This window comes from Mustela nivalis, assembly GCF_964662115.1.
Source record: "Mustela nivalis genome assembly, chromosome: 13".
NCBI classification, from domain to species: Eukaryota; Metazoa; Chordata; class Mammalia; order Carnivora; family Mustelidae; genus Mustela; species Mustela nivalis.
In genome coordinates, this window is record NC_139032.1 from 77,957,212 (window position 1) to 77,974,675 (window position 17,464).

General features: G+C 43.5%; 1 long non-coding RNA gene across 1 annotated transcript; it reads left to right on the forward strand.

Annotated features, from left to right (window-relative positions):
- The first annotated feature begins 2,101 nt into the window (after positions 1–2,101).
- On the forward strand, positions 2,102–8,504 carry LOC309847183. The gene is made up of 3 exons (XR_014302365.1): positions 2,102–2,184; positions 7,845–8,075; positions 8,320–8,504. It is a non-coding gene; the product is annotated as an uncharacterized lncRNA (long non-coding RNA).
- Positions 8,505–17,464: the final 8,960 nt, after the last annotated feature.

The window sequence follows — 17,464 nt, forward strand, 5'->3', positions numbered from 1 at the left end:
TGGCATCCATTTAGTGATGAAGAGGAAGTGCATACGCATACAATGAAGTGAAGTTTGAAAACTCTATCCCCGATAATTCAAACAGAAAACTATTTTAGAGTAGTACCTAACTCATGGGTTGTTATGAAATTAAATGAGATGATGCTCATAAATTATTTAGCTAGTGCCTGGCAAACAATAATTGCTCAAAGAACAATAAACAATAATATATATATATATATATATATATATATATATATATTAACAAGGAAAGATCGTAGGAGAATGTGTGTGTGTGTGAATACACAAATGGATATGTCTGTGCCCTCTTTGCAGCATCTGCTTGACTAACTCAATTATCTTGTGCTGTAGACACACTCTTTCCAATTCTTTCTATATCTGTAAGTGGAGAACACACCCACTTTCAGCTGGAATACCACGTATTTCCTCTTTTTCACTGAAATAGGCATCTTATTCAATCTGGGGATGTTCATAAAATGTGACTAATTACCATTATTAGATTAGAGTTTCTGTTCAAGAAATGGAGTCACAGAAAGGTTCAGTGATCAGCCCCAATCACACAGCTTTTTCATGGCTGGGCATTGATGAGGAACTGAGTCTTTCCTTCTCAACTCAGACTGTTGTACATTCTCTCTTCTTCATATTAAGATTAAAATCATTCTACTCCAAACTTCCCTCCCCTTTCCTTATCCCTTGTAATTTTTTTTTATTTCTTACTCTAAGCCAAATTAATAACTACTTAAGAAATTTTTTTGTGTCTTTTGTTGATCGCTAGATGACAAATAAGGCTTTGAATATATTAACGGCAAATGCTAGCAGTTCCTACTTCCCATTTTCCTATTGACAGATTTTCTTGAAATTGCTCCCTCACATTAGACAGGGGAAGATAACCCTATCCTAGACTCCAGGAATATAAGAGTGTTTTTTTCCTGTATGTGCATACTTATAATGGAATTAAATACATCCAATAGACAGAGTAAGAGATTAACAGCAATAATTAATAATTGAATAGAACAACTAGGACAATAGACTGTAATAAATTTATGTGAATGTGGTCTCTCCCTCTGTACCCACCCTTCTTTTTGTGATGATGTGAGATGATAAAATGCCCACATGATGAGATGAAGTGAGTCAATGACACAGGCATTGTGATGTGGTATGAGGCTGCTACTGACCTTCTGCCAACATGTCAGGAGGAGGATCATCTGCTTCTAGACCGGGGTCGACCACCGGTAACTGAAACCACAGAAAGTGAAGCCGCAGGCCACGGGGACTACAGTCCAACCAGAATACTAAGGGTGCAGATTGCCTTGGCAGGGATGTGTCTAGTGGGATCATGTGATGACAATCTGTACAATTGTGGGGGGGGGGTCTGCTGATACTTTTTGGGAAAGGTTTCCTTATCAAAAAGATGTTTATTTAAAAAAAAAAAGTTTATTTTCTTCTTCTAGTGGGTGTTGGAATATCCGGATGAAAGCTAAATTTGCAGCTGCCATTGTCTCCAGAAGGAAAACAGTTTCTGGCATTCCAGGACTGGAACCTCTGGGTTTCATGGTTTGTGAAGCAATTTACCACATGAGTTAGGGTTTTCTCTATGTGCTTGAGTGACCCTAACTGGTCAGGTACCCTAAAGAAGATCCGACGTTCTTGCTGGCGGGATAGAGTGTGTGATTGCCAGCATGCCATGTGAGGTCAGATTCAAAATGGGATGTTGTTTCTACCCCTTGCTGCCGATGCAGACTTGGACAATTACTTCATTCCTCCCTGTCTGGAGTGCCTCCTTTCTCCTTCCCTGTTTTATCGTCCTGAGAACACACTTCACCGTGACATAATATGCCATGTACTGTACACTGACTTATTTAGTTAATGTCTGTTGTTGAAGGTAAGTGAGCAAGATGATGTGACCGCTGGTTGGCCCACAGCTGGACCACAGCTGGCCCACAGCTGGACCCAGGCAATTGGACTCCTCCCTTGTCTGCCACCTCCCATCCCAGGAAGGGATGCTCTTCCTAAGGCTGCCATGACGGAGCTGTTCCAGGGGCATAGCCTGGAGAGGAAGGTGTCATTGAGACCATCCAGACAGTATGTGTGACTGAATCAACTGCAGGTTTCTACAGACATTTTTAATATTTTGACAGGTGGATGCAGAAACCTACATGTCTTGCAGCCACCCAGGACACCCTTGTAAGTAACTTCCCTTGCTTATCGCCTCCGCCGCCTACTAACTGGGAGTGGTCGACCTCTGTCTTTGATTTCTCCCTGTTCTCCATGGAAGTGGGCCAGTCTGCCAACCAACATATGTCTTCCCCTTCTTTGTTAGGAGCCCCATGTAGGCAAGGATTTTTACCTTCATTGTTGACTTCTAAATATACAGTCTGTCAAATTTTAGAAGACTAATAAGTAATTGCTTAATAAATGAGTAAATTAATAAATGAATAAATAAGATAGAATGACAGCTAGGATTGCTGTGATGGTAAATTTTGATAACATATGTCCATATTGCTACACTGTCTGGCATACTATTTTTTTAAAGATTTTATTTATTTATTTGACAGACAGAGATCACATGTAGTCAGAGAGGCAGGTGGGGGCGGGGAAGCAGGTTCCTTGCTAAGCAGAGAGCCCGATGTGGGGCTCGATCCCAGGCCCCTGAGATCATGACCTGAGCCAAAGGCAGAGGCTTAACCCACTGAGCCACCCAGGTGCCCCTGGCATACTATTATTAAAACAAATAAAGACACCCACTTGTTTAAATATTGGCATGATATCTGTAACTAGTTCTGATATAAATATCTATTGAAAGTCATCTGTCATGTCAGCTACCCCCAAGAGATAATAAATGTTTATTGTTTTAAGTTGCTAAGCTTGGGGATAATTGGTTATGTAGTGGTAGGTAACTGATACACTTCCTCTACCCTCTACCTTCCTTACCCTTCTTTCCATGCCCTGTTTCTCCTTTATCATCCCCAGTTTGCTGACGGACGAGGGATAGAGGATATAAGACGGGGCTCGATGGCAGCACAGGCACAGGGACTGAGCTGCTGGAGGGGTGGAGTTTGTATTTACAGACATGAGTCAGACTGTGGGAGCAGGTCTGCGGGGGTCAAGAATGGGACATCGGTGATATTTGATAGGCTTGTAAGACATGCAAGAGGAGATACCTGGTGTTGGATACAGTCACTGGAGCTCAAGCAAGACAGCTTGGCTGAAGATGTAGATACAAAAACGATTGTAGTAAGTGGCATTTAAAACCATGGACGTAGCTACCTACTTTGGTAGAGCATGCAACCCTGGATCTGAGGGTCATGGGTTCAAGCCCCATGTTAGGGTATAGCTTAATTCAAACAAAACAAACAAACAAACAAACAAACAAACAAAAAACAAATCAAACCATGGGCTGGATAAGATCACTAGCAGGGTAGTTTAGCCAGAGGGAAAAAGGAGCCCTAGAACATCTAACACTTAGGAAAGAGAAAGAGTCCCCAGAAAAAGACACTGAGAGTGTTTGGTGATATACAAAGAAAATTAAAGGGCATGTATCTTGAAATTAATTGGAGAAAACATGTTCCAACAACAGGGAAGTGATAAGTAAGTAAAATGATGCTATTGAGTCAATTAAGATGAACATGACAAATGGAATATTGGCTTTAGCAACAAAGAGGTTACGGGAACCTTGAAAAGACACATAATGTTGTCATTATTATTAAACTTAATGAGTGGAAAGAATGCTGAATTTGGAGTCCCAGCACTTGGGTTCAAGAAAGACATAATAAAGGAAGGAGATAAAAACATGAATGGTTTCCTCCCACGGTGATTATCATGATCAAATGATATGATGAAGTTAAACATTCTCTGTGGAACAGGAAGGGAAGTGCAATTGTCAACTCAAAAACAGCAAGGTCATGGGGCCTGTGTGATCATTAAGTCTCTGTAACTCCTTTTATGCTCTTGAAGACCACTCAGGCACTACGTTCCAGCCTCCACCCCACCAGACAGGTGCACAGGCACACACACGCACACGCGCACGTGTACGCGCGCACACGCGCACACACACACACACACACACACACACACACGGTGTGCACAGATTCTCTCAATAACACTAGAGATTGAATATGTATCAGGGAGCTCTAGAAGGTTTAAGAGTTAAGCCAGCCTGTTGCAGCTCTGGTGCTGCTGACATTACCAGACGGCATTAATTTAATTCCACTCAGTTATGCTTTTAAATTTGATTTGAGAAATGTGTCATAAAATGCTATTGAGAAGTGCAGTGCCGCATTCCTAAGCAGGCTGGGCGCCTGTGTCTGTTCTGGGAATCCTTGAGGAAAACGGATGGAGTTCAGGTTGAGCTTATGGACTTGAGGGAGTTTACTCTTTGCTGGGGTTTGGTGACAGAGGTTTGCCGATCCTGAATTGCGCACTGTTGAGAGGGGACCACGGGCAAAGCAAGAAACCCCTAGGGAGTAAGGAAAGGCCTTGCAAAGACTAAATGAAAGCATCGGAAAAATTATAATTTTAGCAAATAGCAGGGATAGTTTAAAAGACTTTAGATAGGACGCTGAGTTTGTTATAAGGTACTGTAGTGTACTTTTTATATTGGGTCATCAATATTATTTTCTCATTTCTCTTCTCTGGCCCCATTTTCTTGTGCTTAAACTGGAAGTGATAGACTACTAGATCAGAAGTCTTCAAAGAGAGACAGGTCTTTCCTAAAGTGCATACACAGTGATCTACTGGTAAATAAGGGTAGAGGGTATAAAGGAACTTTACTTTCATTAATTTCTGGGGCATCTTTTAAAATTTGTATGTCTTGTATGATTTTTTGTAACACACATAATATAAATAGCAAATAAATAAATAAATAAGCCTATGTTACGCATGTATCCTTCCTCCCTCCCTCTCTTTCTTTCTTTTTTTTTTTTTTAAAGATTTTATTTATTTGACAGACAGAGATCACAAGTAGGCAGAGAGGCAGGCAGAGAGAGAGAGCAAAGCAGGCTCCCTGCTGACCAGAGAGCCCGATGCGGGGCTCGATCCCAGGACCCTGAGATCATGACCTGAGCAGAAGGCAGAGGCCCAACCCAATGAGCTGCTCAGGTACCCCCCTCCCTCTCTTTATATATGTGTGTGTGTATGTATATATATACATACACATATATACACACATACACATATACATATACATACACATATATATACATATGTATATATACACACCCACACATACATCTCTATGTTTGTATGTATTTTTTATTGTTTGATTGACTATTTGATTGATGTAATCTGACACAGACATGTAATTAAAATAATCTAAAGAATACTTGCTTGATTGATCTCTGAGTTTTTATAGTTTTATTTTTTTTTCCTTAATGATTTTATGGCCCTGACATGAGTTATTCTAATCATTGTGATTATTTTAAAACTGTGAAATCGCAGTGTGACTGCTGAATTGAGTACTTGGCTTTGGGGTTTTGGTGATTTTAAAAACAAATATGTGAGGGGCGCCTGGGTGGCTCAGTGGGTTAAAGTCTCTGCCTTTGGCTTGGGTCATGGTCTCAGGGTCCTCAGATCAAGCCCCGCATCAGGCTCTCTGCTCGCCAGGGAGCCTGCTTCCTCTTCTCTCTCTCTCCCTGCATCTCTGCCTACTTGTGGTCTCTGTCTGTTAAATAAATGAATAAAAAAAAAATCTAATAAATAAATAAATAAATAGATAAATAAATAAGTGAATGTCTTTACCAGGAGCTGAGTGAAGGCAGTAAGCACTGTGTCAGTTTATGTTGAGAGAGAGTATCTATAGGGAAAGTTTATGTGGAGTCCTTGAGTGGGTGCAAGGGACATTAATGTGGTCCAGGATGTCTTGGCGACATTCCTAACTCTGTCCCTGATTTTCTGGGGGAGCTTGGACTAGTCATTCCTCTTTCCAAGCATCACGGTCCCAGGGTCTGCTGATTTGCAGATTTGGATTTCTCCTGGTGCTCATCTCAGCTCAAACCTGGTTTCCTCAACTGGGTCTGACCCCTCGCTCAAAGGGTTGCTTCTTCCCTGCCTACAGTAACTCTTTATCACACATCCTATTTTACTTTTCTTCATTGCAGAGTAACTATATGAAATTGTCTGTTTACTATTTTGTTCATGTGTTTATTGTCTGTCTCCCTGAACTCTAATGTGAGCTCCATGGAAACCACAGGGAACAGAGGCAGATGTACCAGGAGGCAAATGAAGTTTAAGCTTTAGGACTGTGGGACTTGCATTAGCATTGTGATCACGTGGTCATGTGTGTTTTCTTTCTTCTTTTTTTTCACAATTTTCAAAGGGAAAGTACTGCATTACATAATTGATCAAGACTGCTGTCTCTTTTTAGTCTGAACCTTCCTTCATTACACTTTGCTTCTTCTCCAGTGGTGTGAGCCTTTCTGCATGTAGCTAAAGGGAATTTTAAATAGGTCTATATTTGGTAAAGTTTGGTGAGGTGTATTTTTGTGGTGTGTCCTCCCTTCTGTGACTAGTTGTCATTAAAAAGATTCCACAGGTCAGTAAGGGGGCAGAGCTATGACTCAGGTGGATAGGTATCTTCTCGTACTAATGATCTTAACATGTAGAGTCATCACTTTTTTGTAAATTCAGTGATAAATCAGCAGGTATCTTTTTCTAAAATTTAGAAGTATGATAATACAAATCTGACCACTTGTCAGTATTTAACACTCATTCCAGACCAGCCTTCTTTGCTGCAAACATAGTTCTAGTCTCAGTACCCACTGTTGTCTGGCTCGCTCGCTGTACTCTATCTGAACTAAATCCTTGGTTGTATTAGACGACTAGGATGCCTGGGTGGCTCAGTCAGTTAAGCATCCGACTCTCCATCTCAGCTCAGGTCTTGATCTTAGAGTTGTGAGCTCAGGCTCTGCATCAGGCCCCATGCTGGGTGTGGAGCCACCTTTATAAAAAGAAAAGAAAAGACTATTTGACTGCCTTTTCCGACCATTTTCATTGGTCCAAACCACTCTGTCCAACTGAGTCTTTGCGTGCTCTCACTCACTTCTTGCTGATTTGGCATAAACTATAGACATCAACAAAGTTAGCATGAAAGTCCTACTATGCCAATCCAATGTTGATCACAAACTGGTTCATGAGTATTGTCAACACAAGGAATATTTAAATTACATTTTGCATGAGAAGACCTGAAATTCTCTGAAATCTGAATGCTCACATATTAAAGAAATTTGATACTAGTTTTCCCACAATGATATCAATGCTAAATATTTACCTACTAATTTTCAATAAAGAATTGGGGAGAATAATGGGAAATTTTTGAAGTGTCAATTAAGGAAAAAAAAAAAACAGCACCAGAGGGGGAAAATAACTTTATTTCTGAATCTCTCTATAGAAAATAGTATAGACACATCACCATATGAAAATATCAAAGTATACAGGTAAAATATAGACAACAATGTAGAGGTACAATATGTTGGTTATAAAGAAAATCATGTTTTTCTGGTCTTTGTGAAATATATGTCAGCATTTCAGCCTTGTCAGCAGATTAGCATTGTCAGTTGTTACGATTCTTTTCTAAGGTAAAGATTTACTTTCAAGTTTAAACTTTTATTCATTATTTCCGTATTCATTTCTTAAGGGGAGTCCACGATTTTACAGTTTCTACCCTATAGGGTCCAGCCTGGCAGGGAACTTGTATTTTCCCAGAAGCTTGTATTTCCAGATTTTAGAACTGGGAGAGAGTCAACAAATGTTTGCAAGAATCACAAGATGTTTTCTCAGAGTCTTTTTCAGCTTGATTTGCTATTTCTTTTGAGAACTCTATGATAGAAACTTTGACCTTTATTTCTTAGAGGCCATGGGGAATTGCTCCAAGGAGATCTGTTCCTGGCGAGGATTACAGAATCCACTTTTAACAAGCACACCAGCACATTCATAAGCCATCCTCTGCGACCCCCTGAAGCAGGCTCTGCGGACTCTGCGGCCACCCCACGCTCACAAAGAAACCTCCTCTTCCTGCCTGAGCTTTGCTGTTGGTAGCACCTCCCTGAGGTCCTGTCTTCCAACAGTAAAGCAGGTTACATGTAAGTTCCCTGCCCCCATCCCGAGTCTGCCTTGCCGCCTTTACCCCATAGTTCATAGATCACAAATGTGTCCTCTGTTGGCGATCTTGAGATGCTACACACATATATTCTCTTCCGATATTTGGCAATTCAGTTGGGAGGTCCATAAGGATAGATTACGCCATTCACCTGTAGGAACAAAAACAACAAAGAGTAAAGCAAACCAAATATTTTCTTTGTACCTTTTTCTCATCACCCCTTGTAGAATAAAGTTCATACTCTTAGCATGAAAATCAAGGTTCTTCCTTATCTGGCTTCAACCACCTGTCCTATTGGATTTTAACCTACAAAGACACAGTGCTGGGAATGGTACAGCCTTCTTGCCATCATCATAATTGTGCTTGGAACTGCCTGAGAAGTGTCCAGCCTATGTGCCTATTAAAAATAAACTTTCCTGATCTCCTCTGAATTCCATACGCTTTTTGCCCTTCCTCATCATCTGCGTTTATCTAACTCTGTGTTATGCTTTCTTTAATGACAAAAATACAAATCCCCTTGATCTTTGTTTCAAATATTGGAATTAAAAAAGAGCACTGTATATAGCAGATATTCACTGAGAGCCTACTGAGTTGAATCTGTGGCCATTAGACATAGTCCAGTCTTAATCTGTCCAGAGTTAGCAAAAATAACTCTGTGCCTAACACAGTGCCTGACGTAGGATAGAAGGTAATGGAATGAGTGATGGGTATTAATCCCTATTAAAACAAGATCATTATCTTCATCTTTAAAACTCAAGAATCTCACCCACAAAATAATAGTGATAATAATAATAATAGTAAAGTTTATAATCTTTTCTTTGAGGCAGAGACTGTGCTAAACACTTTTAAGGGTGTTATCTTAGAATGTCAAGTTGTCTTATTGTCCCCATTTTATAGATGATGAAGCCGATATTTAAAAAGATGAAATAAATCACTTAAAGTTACACAATTAATAGGAAGCAGAGGCAGGATTTGAACCCAATTTTGATCGATTTGAGCTCCAGTATGCCTCATTACTATGCTATATCTTGCCTCTCATTGAATTAAGATAGAGCAATAAATTATAACCTGATTTGTATTTATACTTTTCTTTCTCTTCAAAGAAATCTCCTCTTTAAATCCATGTGCACGACATGCTGTCCCTGCCATTCTTTCTAAGAATGAACTGGGACTTCTTTTCAGTTAATTTTTATTTTCTGTCTTTCATGCCATCTCTGTCCTTCTGACACCAGTGGAGTTACATCTTCCTTGCAGTTTCCAACCTCAACTAGCAAAGAATAAGGCTCTTGGCTCTGCAGTCTGAGAAACTAACCTTGGCATAATGAATGACCTGCAGCTTCAAATGCCTCTGGAATGCCTAAAGACCACGGCTCCATGCTTCTGGAATGTGGAATGGCCCCCGCATTAGCCAGGTGACCCACAGCTGCACGCCCCTGGAATGAGAAATAGATTCTGCCTCCTAGAATACCAAATGCTCAAGGAAAAAGGAGTGGATAACCCTTCCTGCCGAGGAAGAAGCCATGGTGGTGACTGCTATCTGTTTGTACTAATCACACCTGACTCTGAGTCAGGGCCGCTTCTTTGAACCACCTGCTGGAAAATATCTGACCCTCCCCAAATCAGAGAAACAGATCTCTTCTCGTGGGTAGAAATGTGCGCTCCTCATTTTGTGCTTCCTTTACTTTGCCTAAAAGAAGAAACAGAAATCTTGTTTGCAAAATTTTCATTTTCCCAGTGCATTAATTTGGACTTGCAAAGCTTTGTATTCCCTTTAGACAGGATCGGCATCTACAAAGTCCTGTTCAGAGAACGCGGTTCCCCGGCGCTCTTCCCCCAGTGAGAGCGCCTGAACCCTTCCTAGAAGTCACTGGCAAAGCAGAAAAGGTGTAAGGATATTGGCATCAATCCTGCTCTGTAACTGAGATTTTAATGATTTCTATCCCCCTTTTCTTTCATCGTCTTTTGTTTTTCCCAGTGCCATTCCTCACTGAATATTTCCTTTTCTTTTTCTTCTTTTCCCCCTTTCTCTTTCCCATTGCATTTCAATGCACTGGTTTTAAAAGGAGGATTTGCAAACTGAGTATTAAAACTCCAGGGCACTAGGTCTCCAAAATCTATAAGAGGATAAGAAGATAAGAGGCCAAACCCACTGAAAGCTCCCCTCCTGGTGCCTGTGGAACTGCAGGCTGGTCTCTAACACCCCTAAGCCAAAGCTATCTGCCCACCTCCTCCCCACCCCACCCTTCCTGCCTAATGCAGGCAGATAAACTTAGCATTAAAATTCCCGCACTTTGGCAAATGAGTACCCAGGAGGCTGCTGACTCAATCAAGGCTTGTTTTACTTACAGTGTAGTACTGAGAAAAGGCCATAAACTCCAGCCTGACAGATCTGTAATGCTCATTTCAATATGCTTTCCCTGTGTGCGGGCTTGCTGATGAACTTTCATATTCCGCCAACAAAATATAACAAACATATTAACGATGTGTGGTAAATTGCCACTGGATACAGTGGGTCCTGATGACGGAAATAGTTGTGAGTAAATGAGAATGTCTGGCTGCCTAATACCACTTTGGGGCCCAAGATGATGCACTGTCCTGGAGGGATGTGCGCAGAGGAAGAGGGGGCAAGTCAGCTCTAGAGGGACATGGATGCCTTTGCCCAGGGCGAATGGGGCATTGGAAACCCAAGACAACAGGATGGGAGAACCATAGATGGTGTCTACTTAAACTCATTAATCTGATGTATATTAAAATCAAGAGCCAGAGAGGTGATGTGAGAAGACCAAAGCTGCACAGTAAGCTTTGTGCCTGAATCACAGCCCAGTGTTCTTCCGGTTGGTGGATTTGATGGATACCAGGAACTATCTTTGAGAAAGGAGTTGGACAGAAATAATATCAGGAATATTCCTGGACTCAAGTCAGTCCTACATTCATTAGTAGCAAAAAGCACTGCTGGGCTTGCCTTTCTCTTTATCCGTAGTGCTCGACCCTACTTTTGGGTGCATTAAGGGACACCAAAGGGTGATTCAGGCGAGTATATGGTAGTTGTTTGATACTACAACCCCAAAAGGACAAGTATAATTCCTTTACAATCGTCATAGATTGCCATTATAATTCTGACTCCAATTCTAATGTGTGTCTTTTCTCCCCAAAACCACCAAACCATTTTCTGATACCAGCTGGGTGTCTGTACTATGATCCAAAATTGATTCACACTGTCTACCTGGAGACAGTGTCAGATTCCACAGTTTAATCTCTCAGTCCCACAAAATTCCTCTCTACTTCAGATGCCAGTACCAAGTCCAGGCCGTTACCTGTGCTCCTGACCAAGTCATCACTTGTTTCAGTACACATTTAAGGTTTCCGATTACCAAAAATATTGTGGAAAATATTTTTAAGTACACCATACCATAAAACATAATTGTTGTTGAAAATTTTTATCTTACTTTTATCTATTTAATTCATTGTTCTTAATTATGTTTAGTCATGAAAATTTCATGAGACCGTAAACAGCTACCCATCATCTTAAATTATCTTTCTGCCTGATAAATTCTGTAACACAGATACCATAAGCTTATTTGACTTTTAGTAAACCCAGGGAGAATAAAAGTATTACACTTAATGCTGATAACTCTAAAGACATGCCTATTTTAATTAAAAAAGCAAAGTTAAACTAGTTTTTATTTACCAAAGATTATCCTAGATCCCAGGAACTTGAAAAACCTTTGGGTTACTTTTTTGTATTCTGAGAGTACAAGATGCAAATCAAGATGTTACAGCTTTTGCTTTAAAATTTTAGCCATGAGACATATAATAATTCAAAATCCACTAGTTTATAACAGAACAGTTGTATCCAAGTTGTGTTTCTGGCAGATGGAATAAGTTAAGGTTTTCTGCTCAGGTGACTAAAGCGTCTTACTAATATTTGTGAAAGAGACTTTTAAGATAGTTTATAGGCCTCGTTTTCAAAAGGGGCTCCCCCCTCCCTTTTCCCTTCTTGTAAGAAGTACCTTGTTTCCTGTAGACGACAAGGTAGAAGACTTTGATCTCAAAACTCACAGAGAAGCTTTGCGCAGTGGCAGTATCGTAGCCAATGAGGTTTATCCGAGGCGCGATTATTGCTAATTGAAAACTCACAGAGAAATAATGCAAGTTTCCCCAAGAAGGACTTTTGTTCTTTCAGCCCAGATCTTTTATAATATGTGCGAGCCCTTTGGGATAAATAGGGGAAGTTTTGGTATTGGTTTAAAAAAAAAAAAGTAGGAGGGCTTTGAATTGTTTCTAGAGCCAAATTCCTGTTCTTATAAAGACTCAATCTGTAGGACAAAGAGAGTTGTTTTTAATTCTTCAAAGAAATGGGTTGCAACCAGAATAATACCAAGAAGCTTGTAAACCATCCAACAGTATTTTTTTTTTAAAGATTTTATTTATTTATTTGAGAGAGATCACAAGTAGGCAGAGAGGCAGGCAGAGAGAGAGGGGGGAAGCTGGCTCCTTGCTGAGCAGAGAGCCCAATGCGGGCTCGATCCCAGGACCCTGAGATCATGACCTGAGCTGAAGGCAGCGGCTTAACCCACTGAGCCACCCAGGCGCCCTCCCCATCCAACAGTATTACTTTCCATTTGCTTTTTTTGTATCAGGAAGATCTTCAACTAAGATGAAAATGAAAGGATTCCTATGTTCCCGATTTAATGCTATGTGTCTCGGGAATGTTTTACCAAATCCTTCCACAAAGGCTTCGGGTACACAGTTTCATTCTAGCTCAGGGAGAAGGCCTTAAAAAAAAAAAAAAAAAAAAAAAAAAAAAAATTTCTCTTGGCCATTATATACCAGCTTCCAATCTGACCAGCTTCTGACCATGAGGCTCCCAAAAACAAAACTAGCAAACCGACCCGCCGAAATCTCTTTTAAGAGGACCTTCCTAGGTTTCAGCTGGGATCAACGGGAGGCATCCCTGGCAGCACGAACCACCTCAGGGACACAAAGGGCGTCGCCAAAGAGGGTGAAAAAGATACCAGCCTGCAGGGACCCAGAGCGTTTCCCGAAGAAAACCCAAAGGAAGACTCGGACCCATCGCTCCGGCATCTGCGGACAGCGGGTACCCGGCACACGCGGTGCGACCCGCACGGCTGTCCGGCCACCAAGCGGGCCAGCCCAGCCCCACGGCTGCCCCGCCGAGGTCTCCGACACGGAGACGAGACGAACGAAAGGGCAACGACCCTCCCTGGCAGGGAACGGAGGGACAACCAGTGCGAGCCGGAGAGCCAACCCACAGCTGCCATCTGGAAGATCGAACTCTCACCCAGTTCTGTTTTTGTTTTCCGTTTTCCTTTTCCTGCCACTGAAGTCGTGGCTTCGCCCCCCGACCTCCCACGGAAATCCACGAACGAGCTGCGGTGACGGTTCTTCGTCGTCGGGGGCGTCGGCCGCTTCCCCCCGGGATCCCGCCCGCAGGCCCCAGAGCGAGCTGAGGTCCCAGCAGGTCTCACCGGGACACGAGACACCGGAGAGGAGGAAAAATGACCTTCCCGCCGCCCTGCGCAGCGAGGGCCCGGCTGAGACCCCTTCGTCTCTAGGGCACCTGCCGGGGCACCCGCTCATCCCGGACGGTCGGAAGTTCTCCGCGGTGGTCGCTGCGCGGAGGTTAACCTCGTGCGGCCACGAAACAACATCCCCCTCACCCAGGGCCTCACGCGGGACCCAGCCCAGCTTCCCTCTGACCCAGTCTGGGGGCCGAGGCCGAACCGCTCCAGTCTGGGCTCCATCCGGTTTCAGAGTCGGACCTAGTCCAGCTCTGGTCGGTTTTAGGCCCAGTCCGACCCGACCCGGTTTGGTGTCCCAGGCGGTACCACTCCGTCCCTGGACCGGGCCTGATTACCGAGCCGGAACTACTCCGTCCCGAGACCCGGTCTGGCTACCGAGTCGGAACCACTCCGTTCCCGGACCGGGTCTGGCTTCCGAGTCGGAACCACCCCTTCCCCGGACCGGGTCTGCTGTCCAAGTCAGAACCACTCCGTCCCCCGACCGGGTCTGGCTTCCGAGTCGGAACCACTTCGTCTCCGGACCGGGCCTGGTTTCTGAGCTGGAACTGCTCCGTCCTGGGACCCGGTCTGGCTTCCGAGTCGGAACCACTCCGTCCCCGGACCGGGTCCGCTTCCGAGTCGGCGGGTCTGACGGCTGCAGCTCCCGGACCCGGACCCGGACCCGTCTGCAGGAGGGGCCGCTCCAGTCTGGAAGCTGCGCGCGCAGAGCCGCGGAGCTGGGATCGGCCGCGCGCGGGACTTGCCCGCCTGCTCCGGGGACCGCGAGGACGCGGCGGCGGCCGGAGATGAGCAGGTACCTGCGCCTCGTCGCTCCTCGCTCCGGGGAGCCTTGGGCTCGGGGGCCCTAAGGTCCTCTCCTCCGTCACCGGAGCTGTTCCCAGATAAGCTGAAGCACATTAAAACCCCAAGATTCTGAGTATAAATTGCTTCCAGTGGGAGCAGCACCCGGCCCAGCAGCTGTACAGAATGAACGAGTTCACAGAAGGAGCAGGAGGAAGCGAGTGAGGAGAGGCCCAGTAGGAAAACTAACGTAACGTTGTGAGCGGCTATACTTCAAAAACAAAACAAAACAAAACAAAACAAAACAAAAACAACAACAACGACAAAACCAAGAAGAAGAAAAAAAAAAAGAAAGAAAGAAAGAAAGAAAGAAAGAAAAGAAAGAAAAGAAAGAAAGAAAGAAAGAAAGAAAGAAAGAAATCGGCCGTTGCAAAGTTCCTTTCCTTTCAAGGGCAGGGAAGGTCCGCGGGCGGACCACTGACCTGGCACAGATGCTGCAGTTCCTGACGGACGGGCCTGAAGTCCGCTTCTGAGGAAGCCAGAACTGCAGGTCAGTCTTGGTTCCGTGCGGTTGGATGCGGTTACGGACGGGACTGAGTTTTGGTCCCGCGATTTGGTTGCTTTTGTTGACCCCTCATTCCTCCCTCTCTCCCTCCTACTGTTCCTTTCTTGGAGAAATATCTGCTCCAGGTCCCACGAGTATAACAAAATGGATGGGACTCCTGACCTTTTGTAAAATGCACTCAGTTGTAACGCATGTGAAATACCCGGTGATGGGACGTAGGACCGCCTGGGCCGAGACGGAATCGGAGACAGCTTCCCCAGGGAGGCGACTTCTAAGCTGGACCCTGAAGCATGAAGGGGATCAAACCTGGCTGGGGGTGAGGGTGGGGTCGGGGGAGCTTCCAAGAAGGAAGGGCTGGAGATGAAATAGAAATGTAGTGTGGGGAGCATCGTGTCTCTGCTGAGAAATAAATTAAGATAAATGAGCTCAGAGAGGCAGGAGGGAGATGGAAGATGAAGCCATGTAGCAGACTTAGAATTTGTTCTAAGGGCAGAGTTGATCGAGTCATTGAAGGGATTGATATTGTTGAATTTGTCTTGGGGTAAAATTACATGGCTGCCGCAAATACAAGGGCCGCTGATGATCATACTATTTGTTGATCCTACTGTATTTTTAAAATACATAATCAAATTCATAAATAAGTCAAACACTGGAAAATGAAATAGCTTCAAAGATACTTTTTGCGGGGGAGGGGGTTGTAGGGGCCGAGGGTGAGAGAGAATCTTAAGCAGGCTCTGTGCCCAGTGTGGAGCCTGATGTGGGGCTCGATCTCCCAACCCTGAGAGCATCATCTGAGCTGAAATCAGGAGTCAGTTGCTCAACCCAATGGAGCCACCCAGGCACCCCCAAGAATACTTTTTAAAGAGTAAGTCTCAAAACTCCCAAATGAACCATCTCAGTGGCAATGAAGGAGAGTTGTAGCCATAACAGAAGTGGTAGATTTTGATGGAAATCAAAAGCGCCGCATGTAGTAGTTGCACAATGTGTATTTGGGGTCACTGGCGTTCACGTTACACCAATTGAGCATTCTGTAAAGGCAGAACTTAGTGCTGGCTCCAGTCTCTTACTTCATAAAGTTTTTAGCTTATGGGAAGGAAATATTAATAAGAATGGGGGAGAAAGAAGCGAAAGTGATGCAGACTGTCTGCGCCGGCCAGAATGGCTTAGAAACCTACAGAGACAAAGCGTTCCCTGTTAATGTCTAAATGGTGAGTAATGTCAATCTTTAAAATAGCCAGAAAGGTTTGGATGGATGTGAAATCTCAGGACAAAATGGAAGAACAGGATCATTAACTGGGCTACAAAGTATCCACTACACACTTAAGTACTCAGACTGAGTGATCTATAATGCTATTCATTTAGAAGTAAGCATTTTATAAATGTTACAAGTCTTCCAAAGTTTATCATTAGGCTGGCCTCATTGGCTGATATTAGCTGAGGTTTAAGTTTAGCTATAATATGTGAAACGGCCACTTAAATAGTTTGAGAGTTCGTGTTGGATTGGAAGGTGGGTAGAAAGAAACAAACGTGGCTGTTAAGGAGAGGCAGTGTCGTGATGGGTGCGTCAAGGATTTCTATCAGTCGCTCACAGAAGGTCAGTTAGGAGCCTATTTCATGCTCACAGGTTCAGTGATGGATCTACTTATCAGTCATTTAACAAGTCAAAAATATTTACTCGCTACCTACTGTATGTGCCTGATACATACTTTTCGGGCATGAGGAGAAACAGCATTCCTGCTTTCTTGGAATTTTTAGCCTAGTGAGGGAGAAAAATGATAACAGAATAAGTAACAAAGTATATAACTGGAGACAGTTCTAAGAGGGAAATGACAGATATGGTGAAGGTGGAAAAGGGAGGGAGGAAGTATAGGACAGCCATGAAAATGCAGTGCTCAGACCTCGAGAGGTGGGCATTCCTGCTTTCTGATATCCATCACCCCATTTCCAGTAGGCTACAACCCCCAGGGGTATTCCCAGTCCGTGATGGGGCAGAGAGATGTTTGAATTCTCTAACTTAAAACTTTCCTCCTATGGCTATGCCAAACTTGCTTTCCATTGCAATACAGCTCCAGATGCTTTTACGCAGCCTTCTTTCATTCCTTCCCCTTCATTTAGTCAGAACTGCATTACTGTGGTAGCTCCCCCTGATAATTTTTTGCAAGCGCTCCCCCCTGATAATTTTTTGCAAGTGTAATTCTCTCTTGGTATTTGCTTCTTAGAGAGCTCAGTCTAATTCAGGGTCCTTTCAGTTAAGGTGGAGAGCAAGATCTCTAAGAGATGTGTTATTTAAAAAACACTAGGGGCACCTGGGTGGCTCAAATGGTTAAGCGTCTGCCTTTGGTTCAGGTCATGATCCCAGAGTTCTGAGATGGAGCTGGGATTGGGCTCCCTGCTTGGCAGGAAGCCTACTTCTCTCTCTTCTTCTCCTGCTCCCCCTGCTTGTGCTCTCTCACTCTCTCTGTCCAATAAATAAATAAAATTTTT